The 14,587-nt window shown below is 39.5% G+C and overlaps 1 protein-coding gene across 9 annotated transcripts in view; it reads left to right on the top strand.

The window, feature by feature from the left end:
- Positions 1–14,587, top strand: part of RERE (arginine-glutamic acid dipeptide repeats) — a 466,088-nt gene that overhangs the window by 125,710 nt on the left and 325,791 nt on the right. The window contains exon 2 of one of the 9 annotated variants that reach the window (XM_078330299.1): positions 13,437–13,531. The exons of the other annotated variants lie outside the window; for them this stretch is intronic. The gene's annotated coding sequence lies outside the window, so the exon portion shown is untranslated. The remainder of the gene's footprint in view (positions 1–13,436; positions 13,532–14,587) is intronic. 9 annotated transcript variants of the gene reach the window in all.

The raw sequence follows: 14,587 nt of genomic DNA, 5'->3' as shown, positions 1-14,587 counted from the left end.
ATCTGTTTTTTTTTGTGGTGAGATAAGTTTTCATCTCCTTTGAGTAAATGCCAAGGTGCGTGATTTCTGTATTGCATGATAAGAGTATGTTTAGTTGTGTAAGTAACTGCCATACTGTCTTCCATGTTGTCTCTTTCATTTTGCATTTACACAAGCAATGAATGAGAGTTTCTGTTGCTCCACATACTTGCTAGCATTTGGTGTTGTCAGTGTAGTGGACTTGTTATTAAATTTTTTTTCATATAACTGCTCATTTCCAATGCCAGCTCTTAACAATTTTTATTTTGTCTACTCTTTGTCATGGAGCAGGAGAAACAAGGACTATAAATCTTATATGTTACATGTGCCTCCTTCTCTGTTTTGTAAGGGGAAAGCATAAAGTTTAGATTTAAAAAAAAAAAATACAAGCTAATTAAATTTTTAAATGGGCATGATTCTAGGGTTAGGGTTCATGTAAAATATGCTACAGTAAGCCCTTTGTATTCTTGGTTTCTGTGTCCATGGATTTAATTAACTGTGGAGCAAAAATGTTAACAATATTAGCTGGGTGTGGTGGCAGGTACCTGTAGTCCCAGCTACTCAGGAGGCTGGGGAAGGAGAATCATTTGAACTGGGAGACAGAAGTTGTAGTGAGCCAAGATCACACTGCTGCACTCCAGCCTCGGTGACAGAGTGAGACTCCATCTCAAAAAAAAAAAAAAAAAAAAAAGTATACGGAGAATATGAGTAGGTTATATGCAAATTCTGTACCATTTTATATAAAGGACTTGAGTATCTGGATATTGATATCTGTGAAGGTTCTGGAACCAATTCCTCTTGGATACCAAAGGCTGACTATAGTATTAATTTGATAGTGGTTCCATGTAAATGTTGTTTCCCCTCAGTTTCCCTATGTTTTTCATTTTTCAAAACATTTCATTTTATAAAAGAGAGGGATGCTTTTCAATTTTAGAAATAAACCCATTCTGCTAAGGTCCTTATTTGCTAGATCTATGTAGAGTTCAATGTTTGTATTATTTTCTTTATGTATTGAGGACCACTTTAATGTTCAAGGAACTCAGAAATGCAGAAGATTTGATTCTGTCCTTGGAATTGGTAATATATTTAGTAATAATTGCAGCAGTGCATATTCAAAGGCTTACTGTGCAACAGACACTGCGCATTTATTAGAGGAGGTTAGAACTACTTCCAGGGTAAGCTAAGTTACAGCATTTGACTCTGCATTTATTCAGTACTAGCAGCTTGTTGGAACTTAACATCAACCTAATTGTGGCATGTAAGTACCTAGTGCCTTGGTTGTGAAGATGATTTGGATAGGCGCTCCTGATGGTTATGCAGCTCATTAATTCTTGTTACGGGTTCTTTATTTTTATCAGGGACGACTTTGAGTATTGATGTAATAGGATCTTTCTCCCAGAACATAATTTGTGACTGTTTGAGTACATAAATTACAGGTGGTTTATGTAACCCTTGAAGCCTATCCATGAACCTCTCATTAAGAACATGTATTCTGGTGAGCCCTAAATCTATGTTTGAATTACTAGGAAGGCTTTGCATTTCTTATTTTTGGCGGATTTGCTTTTTTGGATTGATTTGAGGCCATTGACTTGTACGAACACTTGTGGAACAGTGTTTGTGTGTACTGAATGGTTTATAAAGGGATTTCCAAGGCTGCTGTCACCATATTAAACTGCTTTCTTTATGAGGACACAGAGGGTAAACTTTTCTTAGCTCTTGGTACCAGGAAAAAAACAAAAACAAAAAAACCACTTTCTGAGCATGTGGTTTGTTTTCTAACTTACAGATTTAGAATCCTATAACTCATCAAGTTTCCTTTGAGCTATTTGCTTACACAAAATTTCCGCCACATCTAACAAAAGGTACAAAATGAACATGAATATATACTTTTTTTTTTTTTTTTTTTTTTTTGAGACAATCTCATTCCGTTACCAGGCTCCAGGCTGGAGTGCAGTGGTGTGATCTCGGCTCACTGCAACCTCCGCCTCCTGGGTTCAAGCAATTCTCCTGCCTCAGCCTTCCGAGAAGCTGGGACTACAGGCGTGCGCCACCACACCCAGCTAATTTTTGTATTTTTAGTAGAGACGGGGTTTCACCATGTTGACAAGGATAGTTTTGATCACTTGACCTTGTGATCCACCCACCTTGGCCTCCCAAAGTGCTGGGATTATAGGTGTGAGCCACGGTGCCCAGCCTAAATACATACTTTTTTTATTGAGACGGAGTCTTGCTATGTTGCCCAGGCTAGAGTGTAGTGGCTCGGTCTCGGCTCACTGCAACTCCACCACGTGATTCTCCTGCCTCAGCCTCCCAAGTAGCTGGGATTGCAGTGCCTGCCACCATGTCCAGCTAATTTTCTTTTTTTTGTATTTTTAGTAGAGATGGGGTTTCACCATCTTGGCCAGGCTTATCTTAAACTCTTGACCTTATGATCCGCCTGCCTTGGCTTCCCAAAGTGCCAGGATTATAGGAAGGAGGCACCGAATACATACTTTTATATACCAGCTCCTTCAGGATTTCATCTTTTCGATTCTTCTTCTTTTCCATTTTTACTTTGTTCCAAAGAAAAGAGAAGCAATATTGTATAATTAAGAGTAGAGCCTTTGTGGCCTGTGTGACCCCTGAGACTAGGTGTGTGACCCGAGGAAACTATGCACAAAGGTAAATACTTAATAATTCTTAGCTATTTTTCTCAACCAAATACCCTTATCTGTTTTGAAATTTTATTTTACATTTTCTGAATCTCAGTAAGCTGCCTTCAACCCCCTTTAAAGCTGTCCTTTAAAATTCTGTCTCTTGATACAAAGGTTTAATTTCTGTCTAGAGACGATCAGTCAAGAAATTGTGTAGGCAAGTGCCATGGACTGAATTGTGTTGTCTCAAAATTTCATATGTACAGGCCCTTGCTTCTCTTTCTCCTAGTGCTATAGTGGGAGGTGGGGACTTTAGGGAAGTAGTTAGGTCTTGATGAGGTCCTGAGGGTGGTGGTCCTCATGATGTGATTAGGGTCCTTATAACAAAAGGAAGAGAGACCAGAGCTGACCAGTGCCCAGTCTGACATGTAAGGACACAGTCCCAGAAGGTAACCATTTGCAAGCCAGGAAGAGAGCCCTCACTGAGAAAGTGAATCTGCTGGCACCTTGATCTTCGCCTTTGAACTTCTAGAACTGCAAGTGATAAATTTTTGCAGTTTAAGCCACCTACTTTGTGGTTTTCTGTTATGGGAGATTAATACAGAACATACATTTTATACATGCAGAAGATAATCAGTATGTTACCACAGAGACTGAACTTTTGAGAATGAGATGACTGTTATACTACTTTTGGTAGAAGACTATACCCACTGAACAGCTTTTACTGGCCTCTAGTTCCATCCTTACAGCTACCTTATGAAGGAGGCAGAACAGATGTTAGCCTCTCGGGTTACACAAAATGAGATCCAAGTATAGGGCAGTTCATTGAGTTTCTTACATTTACAGTTTCCATTTTGAAAGTGGCTAAGCCTCTTAGTAGTTGTATGTTTTTTTGTTTGTTTTTTCTACAGTATCCATTGCTCCTTCTATCTGCACCTTAATATTGTCAGTCTTGTAATGCCTTTGCTCAGAAGAATATAACCTTTATTTTTAGTCCCTCTGGTGATTTTATTTTCAAGGTGAAGAACTCTCTCACTTCTTACATTCTGGCATGGGAACTGAAACTTCAGTGGTGAAATTATTGAATTATCTTTCCTGTCTCAGGGAAAAAATATGAATTCCTTGGCCTGCTATTTAGATTTGAAGTATAAAATTTCTTTGAAGTGTCACAACTCTAAGAAATGTGATACTACCTCAATTAGTACTTGTGATATTGTATCCTTTCATTTTTATCCAGGTGTTGGTTTGTTACCCAGTCTAGCTGATGAATGTCTGTAACAGGAGAGAAGAGTTATTTGTAGCTATCTACAACCAGAAAATTGCTGTTTATTTTAGTCAAAGTGATTTGAGTATGTCTTCTTCAAAGGGATAAAGCAGAAATGTCAGAAACTATAAACTTTAGCCAACTAAAGAAGAAAAACAACAAAGAAAAAAGGCCAAAAAACCGAAATTTTGCCCTTCATTCTGAAAGAATTCAGTCTCCACAAAGTTTATATTCATAAGCCATCAGAACATACTTAATTTGCTCAATTTTCCATTGAAATTTCAACAAAGAAAATTTTAAAAACAAATTTTTACTTGATAAAACTATTCCTTTAGATTAAAATCTTGGAATGGATTTTTAAAAAAGCTTTATTGAGAGAAAATTTCTATACCAGACAGCTCACCCATTTTTAAAAAGTATACAAATCAGTGGTTTCCAGTATATAGCTGCTCCTTGACTTATGATGAAGTTGTGTCCCAGTAAACCCATCCTAAGTTGAAAATACATGTAGAAAATGAATTTAATTCACCTAACCTACCAAACTCCATAGTTTAGCCTAGTCTACCTTAAACATGCCCAGAACACTTACGTTAGCCTACCGTTGGGCAAAATCATCTAACATAAATCCTATTTTATAGGAAAGTGATGGATATCTCATGGTATATATGTATGAGTGGATGGATGGATGGATGGACAAACGGACACGTAGATGGATGCTTCACCCAGAGACACGATCATAGCTCACTGTAGCCTCCATCTCCCATGCTCAAGTGATCCTCCCACCTTAGCTTCTGGAGTAGCTAGGAGGCTACAGGTATGTGCAACTATGCCTGGCTAATTAAAAAAAGAAATTTTTTTTCTTTTGAATTGGATTGTTACTCTTTTGCCCAGGCTGGAGTGTAGGGTTGCAATCTCAGCTTACTGCATCCTCCACCTCCTGGGTTCAAGGGATTCTCCTGCCTCAGCCTCCCAAGTAGCTAGGATTACAGGCAGGTGATGTGCCCCGCTGATTTTTGTATTTTTAGTAGAGACAGGATTTCATCGTGTTGCCCAGGCTGGTCTTGAACTCCTGACTTCAGGTGATCAGCCTTTGCCTCCCGAAATGTTGGGATTACACGTGTGAGCGACCATACCCGGCCTTAAATTTTTTGTAGAGATAGAGGTCTCATGTTCTCCAGGCTCATCTAGAACTCCTTGGTTCAGCGATCCTCCTGACTTGGCCTTCCCAAGTGTTGAGATTATAGGCGTTAGTTGCTGTGTTCTGCCTCATGTAATTTTTTGAATACTGTACTGAAAGTGAAAAATGGAATAGTTGTATGGTTACTCAAAGGATATTTTCCACTGAATGTGCATCGCTTTTGTACCATGATTAAGTTGAAAAATTGTATGTTAGACCATCTTAAGTTGGGGACCATCTGTGTTCATAGAGTTGTACAACCATGACCATATTACTAGAAATAGATTTTTATATGGCAGTTTTTGGTGATTAATTGAATGCTGTTAGGTAATATTTTTGTGTAAATTTGTACTTCTGTGAATAAGAATATAATGAAAATGAAATTTATACTTCTGTGAATAAGAATATACGTTGTTTCACTATTGCAACATGTAATTGGCTTAAGGCTTTAAAAACCCTGCTTTTGTTTACCATGGTCTGACATAAGGGAGTTAACTTCAGCCTAAGATTAAAATCTTTTGATGACTGGATGACTCCCTTCAAGGTATGTACAATTAAACAATTATGAATATGGTGTGAAAATGGGATGTAATCTCTTTCAACACATTATTTGGAAAAATCACAACTCTCCCCAAGTATTGTATACTCAAATATATTAGACACTGACCATTTTCAGCAGTTTGTTAAATAATTTTTCATTTGTAGTAGAAAGTCAGAGTCAGCTTTTATGTCTCAGATTTTGTGAGTTTCTTAGTGTTAATTCCCAATTGGTTAATAAACGTCAAAAGGACCCTTAAGGCTACTAGGAAGTTTATTCACTTGCCCAGTTTCTTAGATGACCGTTTCATATATTGTCCTTTTAGACTTCCTCCTTGGCCTCATGCTGGGCTTCCTGCTTAAATGAGAAAATCAAAGCAGTCTTAAGAGACCTTCTGGACTCCTACCACATCTTCCTACCTTGCAAGGCATACTCTGCTTTCCCTACCAGCTGTTTAGGGAACTCTCTGAGGCACCACCCATGCCCTCTCACATAGTAATTTCCTGTCTCTGGTAATGTTGATGTTTCATTCTCCACTGGATCATTCCCAACAGCATGCAATCATTCTGCTTTTCTCCAGTCTTAAATACAAATTCTGTATTTGGATTCCACTTACTCTGTCAACTATTGCCGATTTCTCTGCTCCTTTTGTGGCAAAACTTCTCAATAAGGAGTTTTCTGTGCCCAGATCTTAAGTTCTCCTTTTCTCTTAAATCCATCTCTTGTTGCTCCAGGGACACTGCCCTTGTGATAATCACTAAGTCCTCTGCACTGACCATTCCTTCTGCCTGGGATATGTTTCCCCAAATATTAGTGTAGGTCACTTTCCCGCTTATGAGTCAATGAGAGGCCTACCTTGACCCTTAGTCTCGGCTCCACTTTGTTCTTACTCTGTCCTGTTCTCTGTAGTACTTGTCTTCATCAAAAACTACATCTTTATGTTACCTTATTTCATTTTTTTTTGAGATGGAGTTTCACTCTTGTCACCCAGGCTGTGGAGTGCAATGGTGCGATCTCAGTTCACTGCAACTCTGCCTCCCAGGTTCAAGTGATCCTCCTGCCTCAGCCTCCCGGGTAGCTGAGATTACAGGTGCCCGCTGCCATATCCAGATAATTTTTGTATTTTTAGTGGAGACGGGGCTTCATCATGTTGGCCAGGCTGGTCTTGAACTCCTGACCTCAGGCAGTTCACCCTTTCCGGCCTCCCAAAGTGCTGATGTTAGAGGCGTGAGCCACTGTACCTGGATACATCTTTATTTTTATTGCTTATTTTTTTGTTCCTTCCGATAGAATGTCAAGTCCTGAATGACAGAGAATTTTAACTCTGGTTTACTGCTGTATCCCCAGCACATAATAGGCGTCTGATAAATATTTGTTGAATTTCTACATCATTCCCTAGGATGCATGGCTGTAAAAATTACCTAGAAGGCTGGGCACAGTGAGTTACACCTGTAATCCTAGCACTTTGGGAGGCCGAGGCAGGCGGATAGCTTGATCCCAAGAGTTCAAGACCAGCCTGGACAACATGGCAAAATCTCGTCTCTACTAAAAATACAATAAATTAACCAGGCATTGTGGTGTCCGTCAATATTCTGAGCTACTTGAGAGTCTGAGGTGGGAGGATTGCCTGAGCTTGGGAAGCGGAGCCTGCAGTGAGCTGAGGTTGTGCCACTGCATTCCAGCCTGGGTGGTGGGAGTGAGACCCTGTTTGGAAAAAAATTTTAAATAAAAAGAATTTAAAATGTTATCTTTAGTCCAGAACTATTCAGCTGCCTTCCTCGTATCTCCACTCAGAAGATATATCTCCACTCAGATGTCCAGTAAGCACCTAACACTTTACATGTCTAAATGGAACGCTGATGTTTTTCCCCAAACAACATATCATTATGGAGTTTTGTTTTTATTTTTATTTGAGACGGAGTCTTGCTCTGTTGCCCAGGCTGAAGTGCAGTGGTGCAATCTGAGCAAGTTCAATCGATTCTTCTGCCTCAGCATCTTGAGTAGTTGGGATTATAGGCAGCCACCACCATGCCTGGCTAATTTTTTTTATTTTTAGTAGAGATGGGGTTTCACTGTGTTAGCCAGGATGGTCTCAATCTCCGGACTTTGTGATCTGCCCGCCTCAGCCTCCCGAAGTGCTGGGATTACAGGTGTGTGCACTGCACTGGGACCTGTGGAGTTTTATTTTTAACTTCTTTAGCCAGCTGGCTTTTATGCACCAGCTCTTTTCTTTGGTATATACATTGTATCACCTGAAAAACCAGAGGTAATTGGAACAATCTTAGGTTCTTTAAATTAGTCTCATTTGGCATCTCCAAAGCAGTCACATTTTTAAATATTGAAAACAATTCTGAACAGTACTGTAGCAATGAAAAGACATTAGTGCCATTAGGTCACTTTAATGGATACATTTTTTTTATTGTGGATTTTTTAGGATTATTTGTATTTTTTTGTTTGTTTTAATACTTGAAAATATGGTTTTAGCTTTCGAAGTAGGGAAGTAATGATACTTGTTATTGAAACTTGATGACTTTAAAATATTTTACTTACCGTGGCTAGGTGCAGTGGTTCATGTCTGTAATCCTAGCACTTTGGGAGGCTGAGTCAGGTGTATCACTTGAGGTCAGGAATTCAAGACTAGCTTGGCCAACATGGTAAAACCCCTTTTCTACCAAAAAATAGAAAAATTAGCTAGGCATGGTGGCGTGTTCCTGTAATCCCAGCCACTCAGAAGGCTGAGGAAGGAGAATTGTTTGAACTGGAATCCGGGAGGTGGATGTTGCAGTGAGCTGAGATCTAACCACTGCACTCCAGCCTGGGCTACAGAGCGAGACTCTGTCTTAAAAAAAAAAAAAATAATAATAATAATTTTTTTTTTTTTCTTTAAACTTACAGTGTACTTAGTAAATGTCAAATGCTTCCTAGAAAGTCTTTCTGTGTGTAGTAAACTGTTGAATCAGGAAATGTGTAGTTTAAAAGTTCCTGTCAGTGGCAGTATCAAATTAGTTCTTTAAAACCCACATTTGGGGTGGGTGTGGTGTGTGACCCCTATAATCCCAGTGTTTTGGATGGCCTAGAAGAATGGATTGCTTGAGCTCAGAAATTTGAGATCAGCCTGGGTAACATAGTAAGACCTGTCTCTACAAAAAAATTGCAAAATTAGCTGGGCATGTGGCACGTGTCTGTGGTCCCAGTTACTTGGAAGACAGAAGCAGGAGGATGGCTTGAGCCCGGAAGGGTGAGGCTGTAGTGAACCAGGTTCGTGCAGTGCACTCCAGTCTAGACCACAGAACGAGATCCTGTCTCGAATGAATGGCTGAATGAGTAAAGGGATTTCCTACTCATCTCTGATATTTAGCTTCTCTGAAGGAGACCAACTGGTGTTTCGCATTTACTGCAATTGCAGAAGGCAAAGATGGTAGTGACTGGAAGGCTTTCCCATAGGGAGAGGTGGGGTTAACAGGCATCAGATTGTGCTTGGACTTGATTATCCTTTGTAGGAGATACACTTATTATTTAACCAAATACTTTTGAACTTGATTATTGCTTAATTAATCATTCTTGTTTGTTGTTTTTAACTCTAGTTGAATTTTTTCTTTTTTTTCAGAGTCTCACTCTGTCCCCCCAGGCTGGAGTGCAGTGGTGTGATCTCAGCTCACCGCAAACCTCCACCTCCCGGGTTCAAGAGATTCTCCTGCCTTAGGAGATGAATTCCTGTGCCCAGCTAATTTTTGTATTTTTAGTAGCGATGGGGTTTCACCATCTTAGCCATGCTAGTCTCAAACTTCTGACCTCAGGTGATCCTCCCACCTCAGCCTCCCAAAGTGCTGGGATTACAGGCATGAACCCCTGTGCCTGGCTGATTTATTTTTTTAAAACAAAGTCACACAAATGGATATATTTTGTGCTTAATCTCTACCATAAATATTTTCTGTGTTTTATACCTTTATTGGTATTCTGTTAAAAGCAGTATTGGCAACTCTGGGGAATGGTTTTCCCCGAGACATTCTACAGTGAATAGGCTGTGGAATTTCTCAGTGTCTCAGAAGAGGTTTGTGGAAAGGTGTCCTGTCCCCTCCTCGCTTTTTCTCTTTAGCAGAGTCTAGCCATTTCATTTCTTTAGTCTTTACGTAGAATGATTAGATTCTACTAAATAGTACCCTTTTATGCCACTCTCAAGCAGAGAATGGGGAAAAGATGAACAAGTCTGAAGGGCAGGGTGGGGTTAAAAGAAAAGCTCAAGTGTGAAGGTACATGTGAAGTATACACTTGCAGGTTGCCTGGGAGGATGGCTTGGCCTGTGGCTGGCCCTGCATCCTCACCCTGTACTTGAATATTCCATTTTTTATGTTATTATTTCTTCAGACATTTGGCACCTAAAATACAGATACTTTGTAACATTTGTTTTATGAAGTTTGATGATTATACTGATAGAATTTTTTGAATTTCTTGTTTTTTTAGGTAAAAACAGTCAGGCAGAGTTGGTAAATTATGGAGTCTTATATCTAATTTCTGATTGGGGTCTTTGGGCTACACTAGTGTTTATTTTACCAAATTATAGCATTGAGTAGTTGTATTTCCCGTCATTGAATCTGTTATCTTCACACTCAGATCCTTGATTGATCTTCGGATTAAATTAAGGTATGGGAAAGCATCACATGTCATTTCTAATAAAGACTTGGTTGAAAACCTGATTGAGGCTGGCATACCTGTGAAATATAAGTCATCGCTTGCCTAATTTTTATTCTATGTTATAATACTAGAGCCAGCATTTTTTGTTAAACATAATTACATGCTTCATATTTCTAGGTATAGAGACATTCGTTAGTATAGTTGTCTTTGTTTTTTAGATAACAGTTTTCACCACCTGTACATTGGAAGGCTTATTGCCAGTCCCTAGTGGACATTGAGACCTCAAAGAAACCAGGAAATATAAAACAAGACATGGTCCCAGTCATTTTGAGAAAGTTTATGCTGGGTAAAACTGAACTGGACAGAAAATTAAAGTCATACAACAATAACAATGTCCATAGGAAAGTTTCATTTGAACAGTAAAACAAGCCACATAATATTTTCCTAGTATGTCAGAACAGAAATTGGTTGTGTGGCTTAAGCAAATACAAAGGCTATGGTATTGATAAAAAGATTTATATTGAAATGTGAAGAATTTGTTATATACCACTCCACAAGTTTTATGAAGGAAATGACATATGATTTAGTTGCAATTATTAGTCACTGAAATAATGAGGACTATAGAGCCTGACTTCGTTATAGACAGCCTATAATATAAGGAAGGGAACAAGTCCCATTTCACCCATTACTAAACAGACTTAATTTCATGATATGACAGAGCTTCAGTACAGGGGGGAAGCCTGAGTGGAGGAAGGTCAAAATCTGTCACTTAGCCAAAATAGGATAGGTAGGGTTCAGAGTAAAGGAGAATATGATCAAAATAAGCCCCCCAGTCTTATTAGGGCTTTGCATGGTTATGTTGAAATGAGAGTAGAATATACAAAAATATTTCTGGTATGGAGTTTATTGTACTTAAATTGCTTATTTCTCAAACTCAGAACCAAGTTGACTTACTATATTTGCCCAGATCTCTCAATATGATTATAAGGATATAAAAGAATCGATTTCCCCTTCCATTCCATCCTACTTATTTAATTGCTACCCTTACAATTCCATCTAAAGATTGACTTTCTTTATTTCTCCTGGGATCTGTGAAAATCTATGGTGATTGTATTAGTACCTATTTCACGTTAATTTCTTTGTTGATCTCTAGTATTATAGGTAAATTTCATTTTACTTTTTTGATTTAGTTTAAGATCTGTGACACAGAACTTAAAGTGTTACCTAATCTCAATTTGTTGAGATGTTTTAACAGTACATTTTAATCTGTGGCCAAATGTAGGTATTAATGATTTGAGGTTTCAACTGACATTTTGTATTTACAGGGGAAGTAGAACAACATATATGGAATAATTAAGCTAAGTAAATATTTGCCCTTTGCCACGGTGTTCAGTGTTCTAAAGTCAAATATTTACGATAGAAATGAAAGCTTAGCTAAACTGAAAACCAGCCATCTTACCTTTTAAGATGAATAGGTATTCTGTGGCTTCTGAAACCTCATTTTCAAAGCACCTGACAAAAATATTAAGAGGAAGACTCCCTGGTTATTATAAATAATTTAGTATATGAATAGTCATGTATGAGATCCTTATGATTTATTCCTTTTTTTTTTTGAGACCGAGTTTTGCTCTCCTTACCCAGGCTGGAGTGCAATGGCGCGATCTCGGCTCACCGCAACCTCTGCCTCCTGGGTTCAGGCAATTCTCCTGCCTCAGCCTCCCGAGTAGCTGGGATTACAGGCGCGCACCACCACGCCCAGCTAATTTTTTTTGTATTTTTAGTAGAGACGGGGTTTCACCACGTTGACCAGGATGGTCTCGATCTCTTGACCTCGTGATCCACCCCCTCAGCCTCCCAAAGTGCTGGGATTACAGGCTTGAGCCACCGTGCCCGGCCTGATTTATTCCTTTTATATAAAGTTTCTGAGGGGTTTGGTTTAGAGGTGCCTGCACCCCTGAGAAAGTGGTAGGAGAATAAATAGTAGCTTATTGTTGGCCGTTTCTCTCCTGCCCTCAGCTCCCTGCCCCCTGCCCCCTGCCCCCTGCTCCCTGCCCCCTGCCCCATTTGTTTTATTTCTGGATGGTTTCAGTTTGCATTGTTAGAAAAGACAAATGGTTTTAGAAGCCTGGGAAATTTGTTTCCAGAGACCCCCATAGTTTTACATGCTTTCCTACTCACATTCTCTGGCTCTCCACTCAGGTGCTTGAGCCATTGGGAATTTTGACTTGTGTTTAGCATTTGTAGAGGGCACTTCGTAATTTTTTTTTTCCCAAGTATTCCTGCAAGATTGACCCATATTGGTGGGAAACAGTTGTCTCCGTCCTTTTTTTTTTTTTTATTTTTGAGATGGAGTTTTGCTGTTGTTACCCAGACTGGAGTGCAATGGCACGATCTCGGCTCACCGCAACCTCCGCTTTCTGGGTTCAAGCAATTCTCCTGCCTCAGCCTCCCAAGTAGCTGGGACTACAGGTGCGCACCACCATGCCCAGCTAATTTTTGTATTTTTTTAGTAGAGACGGGGTTTCACCTTGTTGACCAGAATGGTCTCGATCTCTTGACCTCGTGATCCACCCGCCTTGGCCTCCCAAAGTGCTGGGATTATAAGCGTGAGCCACCGCGCCCGGCCTGTCTCAGTCCTTTGTCTGTTTACATGTCTCTTTCTCCTGGGCTGTAGTGTTTTCAATTTCTGACTCCCAGTCTGAGCTGGACACGAACTGTGAAAGGTGCTCAACTTCTAAAGTTGTAAGGTTTTTCATACTCAGAGGGGGAGCTGAGGAGGAACAATTCTTTTCCTTTAATCCTGGCTGAGTGCTTTTGTTTCTCTCAAGGACCTATTTAAACATAGATTTTTACCTTTCACAGTCTCTCCTTCCTTTTTACCCTGAAGCCCACAATTCTGCTTCTCATGCTTAAGAACTAAGATTTTTCTCAGACTCCCTCTGTCTTCCTTCCTTTCCTTTCTTTCCCCCATCCATACGGCATCGTGTTCTTGTTCTTGAATTGCTTCTTTTTGTTGTCAGAGTCCTTCTGGAAACATTTTCTATGGAATCCTCTCCATTCAAGCTAGAATTCCAGGGGAGAATTTGCTTTATAGACCACACTACATTTGCTTGCTTTCTCAGATTCAGAAATGCTTTGGTTAATAGTAGGCCATTTTGCCTCTTCTCCTTGCAGATGGCTGACTTTTCACCTGAGAGATCATTGGTACCTGGACTCAGAGGACAGAAGGAAGTACTCCAGAGAAATACAACTTTTGAATAAACTCAGATGTATTTTGTTCTTCTTACTTTTAGTGAAGTAATAACCAAAAAATCAGAATGATGATCACTTAATAGGTTTTTCTGGCTTTCTCCATTTTCCACCAAGTGTATAGGAAAAGGACATTGGTGTCACGTGACTGCCTTTCTTGCACGCGTGGAATCTCTTGCACCCTTTTCTGCTCCCACCTTCCCCATACATCACTCAGAAAACAGATATCCCATGATGATTTTAAAGGCAGTACCATTGTGTTGCATTATGGAAAAATGTTTATGGTTTAAATTTTAGAGAATTTTATAAAACATCTCTGTACAAGGTCATGAGTTCTTTTGCCATTGCCTCTTTTCCTGTGTATAAGCAGCCTGGGATAATCAACTTGAGTGGCAGCTCACACCAGTGAAGTTCTCAGGGAGCGCTTGGAGATATTTCAATCATTCTTGAAAAATAAGTGATTGAAAACATGTGCTCCTAAATGCTCTAGTTCTGTAGGAAACAGAACTCTGCCATCATCTTGTGTTGTAAATACAGAGGTAATTTATTGATTTTGCAGAAATTGAAGTTTTGTTTTTATTATGAAGAAAAATTACAGCCTTCTATCTACCCATATGACAGTTGCATGGGGTTGGAAAATCCTCTGAGGGTGGGTAGACTTAAGATTTTATCCAGGCTGTCATTACATATAGTCTGTCTGCCAGAGACTCTGGGCCCTGATTTCAGAGTGGTGGTATAATATGTTGAGTGAGTCAGAGAAGATCTGTGTGGAAAGGGGGATTTGTAAAGGAAGAGTGCTGATGATGTGAGATAATGGAACCTGTGATTCTAAAGCTTGGCAGATGTGACTATGTTAGATAAAGGTATGGTGGGAAAAAAAAATGCTTTCTTGCTCTTTTTTCCTGGGGTTACGTTGTGTAAATTGCTGAAGAAACGGAAGAATAAAGCCTTAGATTGCTATGGGACTGTCTCACTGTCTTCTAAGAATAATTGTAATCTTTTGCCTTTGTGAGAGTCGAAGATAAAGTCCCCTGGGTTCATGTTTATGCATATTCTTGTACTTGAGGCTCTTAGAG

Source organism: Callithrix jacchus, chromosome 7 (genome assembly GCF_049354715.1).
Source record: "Callithrix jacchus isolate 240 chromosome 7, calJac240_pri, whole genome shotgun sequence".
In the NCBI taxonomy this organism is placed as follows: domain Eukaryota; kingdom Metazoa; phylum Chordata; class Mammalia; order Primates; family Cebidae; genus Callithrix; species Callithrix jacchus.
The sequence above is the reverse complement of the archived record's forward strand: the minus strand, read 5'-3'. Positions and strand labels throughout refer to the sequence as shown.